We start from the raw sequence: 11,164 nt of genomic DNA on the forward strand, positions 1-11,164 counted from the left end.
ATGTATTTGAAAGAAGTCAATATGAACCATCTCTTTATGTAAAGAAAAAGGGAGAAGACTTTCTAATGGCATGTCTCTATGTTGATGATCTAATGTATGGAGGAACAAGTAAAGATATGGTTACAGAATTCAAGGCTGCTATGATGAAAGAATTCGAGATGACAAATCTTGGTTTGATGAGATATTTTCTCGACATTCAAGTAAAGCCATTTTTAGGGAAAGTCTTTATTTTGCAAGAAAAATATGTTACAGATCTTTTAAAGAAGTTCAACATGTCAGAGTGTAAACCAGTAGCATCTCCAATGGTAGTAAATGATAAATTACAACAGAATGATCGTGTGGTGAGCGTGGATTCAAAAACTTTTAGAAGTATTGTTGAATCTTTAATCTACCTTATAAATTCAAGATTTGATATACTATTCCTTGTTAGAATTATCTCCAGATTTATGGAGAATCCTAGCAGACTTGATAAACTATTCTTTGTTAGATATTGCAGAATTCTTTTTGCAGCAACAAAAAGGATTCTGCGATATCTTCAAGGAACCAAAGATCATGGAATCTAGTACAAGAAATAAGATGACAACATGTTGATTGACTATTATAGCAGTGATTGAGCTGGAAGCCTTGATGATAGGAAAAGTACATCTGGATATGTGTTCTGTCTAGGAACAAATATAATTTTTTGATGTTTAAGGAAGTAGAATTCTATTGCTGCAAATGAAGTTGTTTGCTGCAAAAGCAGTATGATTTGCAGCAAAATGTTCTTGATCCTACCGTTACATTATGTGATAATATGTCAGCAATTGCAATGACCAAGAATCTAGTTTTTCATGCAAGATCAAAACACATAGAATTAAGATATTATTTCATCAGAGACGTGGTGAACAAGAAGGAGATACAACTGGAGTTTATCAAAACAAATGATCAAACCTGCAGACGTTCTTACAAAAGCTGTTCTAGATGAGAAGTTTCAACAATTCAAGGAGTTTTTGAAGATTACAAATAAAGAGGGAGTGTTAAAGTGTAATTTGTAATTCTTAATGTCATTTATTGTTAGCTTTTATGGCTTTATGTTCTCTTGGGTTTCCCTAGATTATGGAAGTCTATGTGCTCCTAGATTTCATTTATATAGTTCTTGTTATACAGGCCTCTCTATTCTGTTTATGAAGCAATCAAATCAAAAGAATAATATAAAAAACATTTATGGTATTAAGCTCCAGCTCTACCATTTATCAGTCCCTTTCTTCTTTTTTCTTTGTTTCCGCGGTCAGTTTCCAACACCTTGGACCTCATGAATAAGTCATCATGTTATTGGCAGCAGGAGATTGCTCAACAGCAGTAGTTGCTGGACTTTTTTGTGCCTCCATGTAGTGGCGGAATTAGAGGGGGGCAAGCAGGGGCCCGGGCCCCTGCAAAATATTTGATTTGTTTCATTTCCTGGACACTAAACGTGAGAAGAAGGAATGAGTTTTGTTTTAAATAGGTGGGCCCTCCTCATAGTAAATATATTAGTAACAGTGTAGTTATGCTTTGTTTTAACCCCTACATGAAAGAATATAAAGTGCTGTCACTTTTTAAAACCCTAATATAAAATAAAAGATAGATATAAGAATATAAACGGCAGGCTACGGGTGGAAAAGCTAAAGCAGACAGTAAACTTACATCTTTCATCAAATAAAACAAGGTAATTAATTATTGATAATCTAAATTTAAAATTTATTTTTATTTTATTTTAGGATATTTGTTAAGAATTTGATAATGTTTTTTTATATAATTATGTTTTTTTTGTTTTTTTTTATATATCTGCTAGTTTTACCAATTTTTTTTGAATTCTTGTTATAGTGTTGTTTTATTTTTCTAATTAATTTGATATATTTTATGGGTTTGTTTTGATTACACTTGGATTTTTTTTATGTTTTGTTTTTAGTAGAGCCACCAAAATTATCAATTTTTTCTCACAATATATGTTTTGATTTTAGGTTAAACCATGAACAAAATAAGAAGAATTGATTCTTTTTTTGAGGAAAAAAGGAAAAATATTGATAACTCACAGCCTAGTGAACCAACTCCAATGTGTAATGTTGAAGTTATGGTTGAGCAGCCCCAATGTGCTTCAGTTTACGAAGAGCCTGCATTGACTAGTGAACCACCTCCTACTAGAATCGGCATTGCTCATTTAATTAGAGATCCAAGCAATCGTCCTCAAATTTGGGAATACCCGGTTAATCAACAGGATGAAATTCGAAGGGCATACATTAATTTGGGGCCATATCAACCTTTGATGTCTGAATATCCGCTGACTGGTGAAAAACATCCTCGTCGCTTTCAATCTCATTGGTTCAAAAGTTATCCATGGCTTGAATATTCAGAGAAAAATACTGCATTTTGTTTTCCTTGCTATCTATTTTCAAGTAAGCCATCTGGGAAGCCAGGATCAGACACATTTACTGTTAAAGGATTCAATTGTTGGAAGAAAGTTAATGATGGAGAGCGGTGTGCTTTTTTGACTCATATGGGAAAAGGTCCAAATTCAGCTCACAGGTTTGCTACCAGGTGCTTGGAGAATTTGAAAAATCAGTCATGTCATATTGAGAAGGTAGTTAAGAGACAAACTACTCAAGAAATTCTAAATAATCGATTGCGTATTAAAGCTTCAATAGATATTGTTCGTTGGCTCACATTTCAAGCATGTGCTTTTAAAGGACATGATGAACGTCCAGAATCAAAAAACCGAGGTAATTTTCTTGAAATGATGGAACTTTTAGCATCTTACAATGAGCAAGTAGGAGCTCTTGTTTTGGGTAATGCTCCACAAAATGCTAAATACACCTCACATCAAATTCAAAAAGAAATTTTGCATGTCTTTGCTAGAAATGTTCAGTCTTCAATTCGTCATGAGATTGGTGATGCAAGATTTTGTTTAATTGTTGATGAAGCTCGAGATGAATCCAGAAGAGAGCAAATGGCCCTTGTTATTAGGTTTGTTGATAGAAGTGGATTTATACGAGAACGATTTTTGGATATAGTTCATGTCAAAGATACAACTGCTTCAACTCTTAAGGAAGAGATTTCCTTTGTTTTATCTCATCACAATCTTGATGTTCAAAATATTAGGGGTCAAGGGTATGATGGGGCTAGTAATATGCGTGGAGAGTGGAATGGTTTGCAAGCTTTATTCATTAATGATTGCCCTTATGCATATTATGTACATTGCTTAGCTCATTAGTTACAATTAGCTCTTATTGCTGCAGCTAGAGAAATATCTGATGTTCACACTTTCTTTCAGAATTTGATCTTTATTATTAACATTGTTAGTGCTTCTTGCAAGCGTAATGATGAGTTACGGGCTTTTCAAGCAGCTACAATTGAGCATCTAGTTGATATTGGTGAGATTGAAACGGGTAAAGGAGTTAATCAAGTAGGTGGTTTGCAACGACCTGGAGATAGCAGATGGAGTTCACATTTCAAATCAATTTGCAGTTTGATAAAAATGTATGGGGCAACTTGCTTGGTTCTTGAAAACATTGCTTTAGATGGATCTACTTATTCTCAACGTGGTGATGCGGCCTTTTCATTTAAGTTGCTAATGTCATTTGATTTTGCATTATTCTTACATATAATGAAGAATGTTATGGGAATTACTGATGTGCTTTGTCAAGCATTGCAACAAAAATCTCAAGACATTTTAAATGCTATGCATTTGGTGACTAGCACAAAGACTTTAATTCAGAAGTTAAGAGACGATGGTTGGGAAACTCTTTTAGAAGAAGTGACAATATTTTGTAAGCATCAAGACATTGAAGTTCCTGATATGGATGCTTGTTTTTCTAGTGTGGGACGATCTCGTCGTAAAACAAAATCAGTAACAGTTGAGCATCACTACCGAGTTGATATATTTACAGCTATCATTGATCAGCAATTGCAAGAGCTAAATAACAGATTCAATGAGCAGGCGATCGAGCTTCTTAAATTGAGCACAGCTTTAGATCCTAGAAATAGCTATAAATTATTCAATGTTGAAGATATATGCTTACTTGTTGACAAGTTCTATCCTGAAGATTTTTCTGACCAAGAAAAAATTCATTTGAGATTTCAGTTGCAACATTATGAGCTTGATGTACCAAATCATCCAAAGTTAAAGAATATGTCATCGATTGCAGATTTATGTCAAGGATTGGTTGAAACAGAAAAATCAACAATTTATCCACTCATTGACAGGTTGATTCGACTTATCTTGACTCTTCCTGTTTCGACAGCAACTACTGAACGAGCTTTTTCAGCGATGAAGATTGTTAAAACAAGACTTCGCAATCGGATGGAGGATGATTTTCTTGCAAATTATTTGATTGTCTATATAGAAAAAGAAATTGCTGAAAGATTCCCAATTGATATGATAATCGATGATTTCTATTCTATGAAAGAACGACGAGCACAATTAAAATAAATATGTAAGAATTATTATTTATTATTTTATTTTAAAGTTTATTAAACATAAATAATGTTTCGTTTTAGTTAATGTTTCTTATATACTTTGTATGTTTGTATTTAATAAGTACAAAGATTATTATATATTTTGTAATACGTTCTTTAAATAAAACTAAATCAAGCAGTTTTTATTTTATTTTTACAACTTATATATAATAAATTAAAAAAATATATTATATTTTTTGGCCCCCCCTAACAAATAATCCTAGCTCCGCCCCTGCCTCCATGGATCTTTGTTGTTTCCTGCATGAAATAACTAGTTTCTATAATCATATTACAACATGCAGTATCCAAAGCTAATGGATGGCAAAGAATTAAGAGACTATGAACGGAGAAATAATGCATAATTACCTTGACGAAAACAAAACCTACTTAAGGACTTGGTATAGCTATAACAAAGTATTATGTGGAATAATTGGGAGTACTCGTAAATTTATGTAAAGATTGCCAATAGCAAACAGTTTCTTGGTGGATAGCCAGGCAAGAGTGAGTTTTTCTTTCTTTCTTTCTTTGTTTCTTGTGTTGTATGTACAATAAATAATTGGGAGGCTATGTTTCTTGTGCTAGAATTGTGTGGCGTACGGGGCAGTACGTCAGAGACTTTTTATATTACTATGTAATGATTTCAGCTTAAAATATTTAGTATTGTGAATGTTCTGTGATTACAGTTTAAAAAAATATGTTTAAAAAAATTATAAATTGTATTATAATTAATATTTTAAGAAAACAATTTCAGAAAAATAACCTGTATTGATGTTAAACTTTCAAAATTATAATTAAAATAAAATACAATTTCAACCTTATCACACCACATCCTTAAACAAACCCTACGCCCATCAACAATATACCAAGCGATTCACAAGCGACTTACCTGCCGTGCAACTTTCTTAGCCACCCAGTTAACTTTTGTCTTTCCATCAAGATTTTTTAATTGGTTAAATTTTACAGCCACCTGGAGTTTCAAATATCCCACGACCTGCAGATTTTTTTTCTAACCAAATCCCTAGAAGTTTATGTGTTGTGCTCTATAACAAGGTGAAAATAAGGAGAAGAGATATACAGAAGAGTATTATTTTTTAAGAAGATACATTTTTTACTGTTACCATAGTATTCGTTTAACACATTACCAGTGAGAGTTCTTCGGTTGATGCATGAATTTACTGACAGGATGGACTGAGAAAGTAATATCAAGACGAGTAAGGGATAGATAGTGAAGTCCCCTACCAATGCTTCGTTATATAAATGGATCATGAAAAGTTGCAGTATCAGTGGCAGTTAAAGACACATTAGTGGACATGGGTGTTTGGCATGGCTTTGCACAATCCATTTTAGACCGTTTGAGGAGATCACATCAACAATATAACGTCGTCGTTAAGTGAGATAGAGAGACCTGTATTATCTTGTATAGCTTCAATGCCCAAAAAGAATGAGAGAGGGCCAAGATCTTTAATGGCAAACTCTTGTCGTAGCTTTTGAATAAGTTCGGCAAGGGCATTATCATCAGAGCCAGAGCCAGAGCCAGTGATAATAATGTCATCAACATATATAAGTATATATATGGTGCTAGATTTCTAATTGTAAACAAAGAGAGACAAATCTACTCAACTGCCAACAAAGCCGAACTTAACCAAAACAGTAGCAAAGCGAGAAAACCACTAGCGAGGAGCCTGTTTAAGGCCATATAATGAATGTTTGACCTTACACAGATGGTAAGGAAATTGAGGATGCTTGAAGCTAGGAGGTTAGCCATACAGATAGTCTTTGCCAAGTTAGCATGAAGAAAGGCATTTTGAATATCTAGTTGGCGAATAGACCAATTATTGCTGATGGCAATAGATAATACAAGCCGTATAGTATCAGGCTTAACAACTGGATTGTAAGTCTCATTATCCACCCCATGCTATTGATTATAGCCTTCAGTAACCAGCCGTGCCTTATATCGTTCAATTATGCCATCAGCTCTTCTTTTTATTTTAAAAATCCATCGACATCCAATAACATTAACATGGTATGGTGGAGGAACCAGATTCCAAGTATGATTCTATAACAAGGCATCATATTCAGCATTCATTGTAAAACGCCAACGAGGAAATTTGGAGGCTTCAGTAAAGGAAGTAAGTTCAGTGTAAGCTGGAGAAGTGAAGACAAGGCTCGTAGCATGGGACATAAAACATTACCATCGGGTGCTTGTTTAGGCTTAGAAATATGATTTTTGGATCTGGTGACCATAGAATGAGTATTTATATTTGTGGTAATAGAAGGGGAATTGGTGGAGGCTATGGGGAGGGATGTAACATGTAATAGAGCTAATTTTTATAGAGGGCGAGGTATTAGTAGGCATTGGTGCTGAAGCATGTGTGGTGAGTGGGGTAGGGGAAGTACTGGTTGGGTGCTGAGAGCCTTGGTCAGATGATGATGATGATGATGATACTGGCAATCTAGAATCATTGATTGGAAAGAATGAAGAAGCATTGGTACCTACATGTGTTAGTGACATAAGAGATATAGCAGTAGAAAAGGAGAGTGATGTGGAGGACGAGATTTGGGATACAAAAGGTGAGTGAAGATAATTCTTACATGGAAAGGAATATTCATCAAAGACAATATGATGTGACACATCAATTTTATCTACTGCAAGATCAAGACATTTACATCATTGGTGGTTCAGACTATATCCAATAAAGACACAGGTTTTAGACCTAAAATCAATTTTGTGATTGTTATATGGTCGCCAACAAGCACCAACAAAAAAAACTTTACAAAATAGTAATCTAGTTTATAATGATAAACAACTTCATATGAAGAATTTTGATTTAGTATAGGGGTAGGAGAGCGATTGATAATACAAGTTACAGTGACAAAGACATCTTCCCAAAACAGTTGAGGACGATTTGAATGAGAGAGCATGGATAAACCAACTTCAACAATTTGTCACATTCAACTACACTCATTTGTTGATAAGTGTATGGACATGCTTTACAATGATGAGTGCCAATTTTAGTGAGGAGAGTAGACATACAATAATATTCATCTCCCTAGTTAGATTGAATATTTTTAATTTTATAATTAAATTGGTGTTTAATATAAGTGTTAAAATGCAGAAACACATTTTCTATATCAGATTTTAATTTAAGAGGAAAAAGACACATAAATTTAGTGCAATCGTCTAAAAAGCATTCATAATCTCGAGCACCGAAGTTTGACAATAGAGGTGCTGGTCCCCAAACATCAATATGTACTAAGTCTAAGGCTATGTTTGTTTCTTGGAATTCATTTTCTGGAAAATTATTTTCCAAACTTTCCTGTATTTGTTTGCTATTTAGAAAGTTGGTCAACGGAAAACACTTTCCAGTCAAAGAAAAATTTGACTTGGTTTCCAGGGAAGTGTTTTCCTGGAAAATTTAGAAGGAAAACACTTTCTGGAAGTTGTGAAAAATTTAAAAATGTCATATTATTTGCTGATTATATCAAATTTGGTCCTCAAACTTTTGATTGCTATATATATTTTGTTTTGAATATTTATTTTTCAATTTCATCTCTTAAAATTTAATTTTTATTAACTTTGGTCCTCATTTTTATAATTATTATTTGCTTTTTCCTTATCATTTTTTTATTGAAATTTTTTATATATCAAATTTGGTCCTTATTCTTTTGATTGTTACTTATTTTATTTGAAATAATTTATGAAATGTTAGTTATTATTATTTTAATTTCTTCATCTTTTATTTTTTTTATTTTTTAGATTTGATCTCTATTATTTTGATTATTATTTATTTTATTTGAGATAATTTATGAAATTATATTTTTTTTTCAATTTTATTCTCATTCAAATTTTTAATTTGTAAGATTTATTCCTCATTATTTTAATAAACTTGAGAAAAATAAAACATTAATAAGTTATTTTCCAGCTCATTTTCCATGTCATAACCAAACACTGGAAAGTGTTTTCCAACTTATTTTCTATTATACTGCCAAACATCAGAAAATAATTCACTTTCTTGAAATTCACTTTTCCGGAATTTACTTTCCAAAAAAAACCTATTTTCCAACAAACAAACGGGCTTAAAGAATTAGCATATTTGTGTTTGCTGGTTTTGAAGGGCAATTTACTGCTTCTAGCAAACTAACAATCTGAACACACTGGAAGTGATTTATTTGCAATAGGAAAAGCAAATGCAGAAATTGATTTTTGAAGAACCGGAAAGGATGCATGGCTCAGATGGTAGTGCCATAACGGATAGGAAGCATGCACAAGCACAACTATGAATGCAAGAGGAGGATCTTGTAGATTGGAGAATAAGTATAAACCATCCTGATCAAATGTGCCGCGATGAAGGATTTTCCTCAAGTAATCCTTGATAAGAAAAAAGGAATCATGAAACTCAAAGTATACTAGATTATCAACGCAAAATTTTTTAACAGAGATTAAGTTTTTTTGTATGTTTGGAACACGAAGCAATTGATTTAAAACAAATGGTGTTTTAGAATGATGAAAAATTGAAGAACCAACTTTAGAAATATACAAACCTGCACCATTGCCAGCAAGGACTTGATCTGAACCAATATACTCATCACTTCATAAAATCAAGTTGGTCATGTTGTTGGTGAGATGATGTGTGACATCTGTACCAGGATGCCAATCTGATTCTGAAGTAGTAGAAGTCGTGACCATTAAGCCATGAATGTTAGAGGATTTGGCAGTAGAGTCATGATAAGTAATGTCAAACCGATGATATAACACTTCTTAGTCGTATGGTCAGGTTTATCACACACCTGGCATACCACACTTTCTCAATGAAAAGAGTTATGACCATTGTAAACATCATGAAAAGAACCACCTCTGAAACTGCACCCTCGTCCTCTGAAGTTACCACGCCCTCTATAGAAATTAGGACTAGGCTGGCGAGTAGCAACATGAGCTGCTGGTTGAACAATTGTTTGATTGTTATCATGAAGTTGTGACTCTATTATGAGAAAAGAAGTGCATATACTTCTTCTAGTGTGACAGGATCATTACGGGCATATATGGTGGTAACTAAGGGATCATAATCATGGCGAAGTCCTGATAAAAGATATGATATGATATCATCACAGTAAAGAGCATGACCAACGATTGCAAGATCATCTATCATGCGTTTGATTTGCATGGAGTAGTCATGTGTTGACTGTGCACCCTTGCGAGTATTCACAAGTTCAGTTCGAAGATGAATAACCTGAGCACATGATTAAGAGGAAAAGGATTTTGCAAGGGCACACCAAATTGCAGCAGAGGTGGTATGAGATACCATCTGAACAAAGATGTTTTCTGATATGGTGGAGAAAATAATAGCAACCACAATGGCATCTTAACGTTGCCAATGTTCATAAAGAGGATTGGAAGTGGAGGAAGAAGTTCCAGGTTCAGAGTGAACGATTAAGACTTCCTTGGGTGGAGCTGTAATGGTTCCATCAATGCATCCAAAAAGTCCTTGCCCATGAAAGAAAGGAATTAATTGTGCTTTCCAGACACGATAGCTATCTTTTAAGTTTTGTAAGGGGGCGTAAAGGACTGCCATTAGTGTGTCAATGTTAGTTTGAGGATGATGCCATTTATGCGATGTGAGTCAGAGGCTCTGATACTATATAACAAGGTGAGAACAAGGAGTGAGTCAGAGGCTCTGATACTATGTAACAAGTTGAGAACTAGGAGAAGAGATATACAGAAGAATATTTTTTTTAAGAAGATACATTTTTTATTGTTACATCATATATATATTACAATCCCTTTATTCAAGTCACTATATTTTAGGATTCAATGAATGATAAGATACTCACTTGATTTCTAGAATATTTCTTGTAGATATGCCTGATATGATATGGTAGATAAGATTCCTTATTTTCCTCTTTGATGAGTTGGTTGATAGGTCCTGTCACAGCTAGTAATAAAAGACAAAGATAAATCACAATTGTATTCTACTTTGGGCGAGAATAAGCCACAAGTTGATATTATTGAATTTGAATGAATGGTTTCTCTGTCTCATACCAGAGTTTAAATACATGAATGAAATAACAAACTTTTCTAAAATACTGGCACGACTACATACAATCAGGATTCTTAGCAACTAACTCCTGCTACATAGTTGGCATTTATTTAATTTGCTAAATAAGACTTGACTTCTTCCTCCCGTGCACTGAGGACACTGCAGTGACTGGATCCCCTTGACTCGTTCTTCCCTTGACTGGCTCTTCACAGCTCTATGAACCTGCGATTCTTTTTAGGAACTCTGTGCGATCTTCTTGGCTCCATCTCATCACTTGGCTCCAGCTGCTGCTTATCAATACCTCCCCCATTTAAGGGAACCTTGTCCTCAAGGTTCAAGTTGGTAAATCGCTCCTGTAACGCCACAGCATCTTCCCAAGTTGCATCATCAGTCTGCAGGTGTTTCCATTTCACCAGAATTTCTTCGACAAACCGAGACCCCTTCTTGATCCAACGAGTGTCTAAGATGGCCTCAGGTTCGATCAGCATTTCACCCGCAGCAGTCAGAGGAGGCAAATCGATCGTATCGACGGTTTCGTCACCAATTTTCTTTTTGAGCAAGGACACATGAAAAACAGGATGAATACAAGCTTGGGTAGGCAACTTCAGCCTATACGCCACTGTGCCAATTCGTTCTTCAATCTGATAGGGTCCATAATA

General features: G+C 34.2%; 1 pseudogene; it reads left to right on the plus strand.

Annotated features, from left to right (window-relative positions):
• Window positions 1-2,071: 2,071 nt before the first annotated feature.
• On the plus strand, window positions 2,072-4,420 carry LOC112327115 (uncharacterized; annotated as a pseudogene).
• Window positions 4,421-11,164: the final 6,744 nt, after the last annotated feature.

Source organism: Populus trichocarpa, chromosome 4, assembly GCF_000002775.5.
Source record: "Populus trichocarpa isolate Nisqually-1 chromosome 4, P.trichocarpa_v4.1, whole genome shotgun sequence".
Taxonomy (NCBI): Eukaryota; Viridiplantae; Streptophyta; class Magnoliopsida; order Malpighiales; family Salicaceae; genus Populus; species Populus trichocarpa.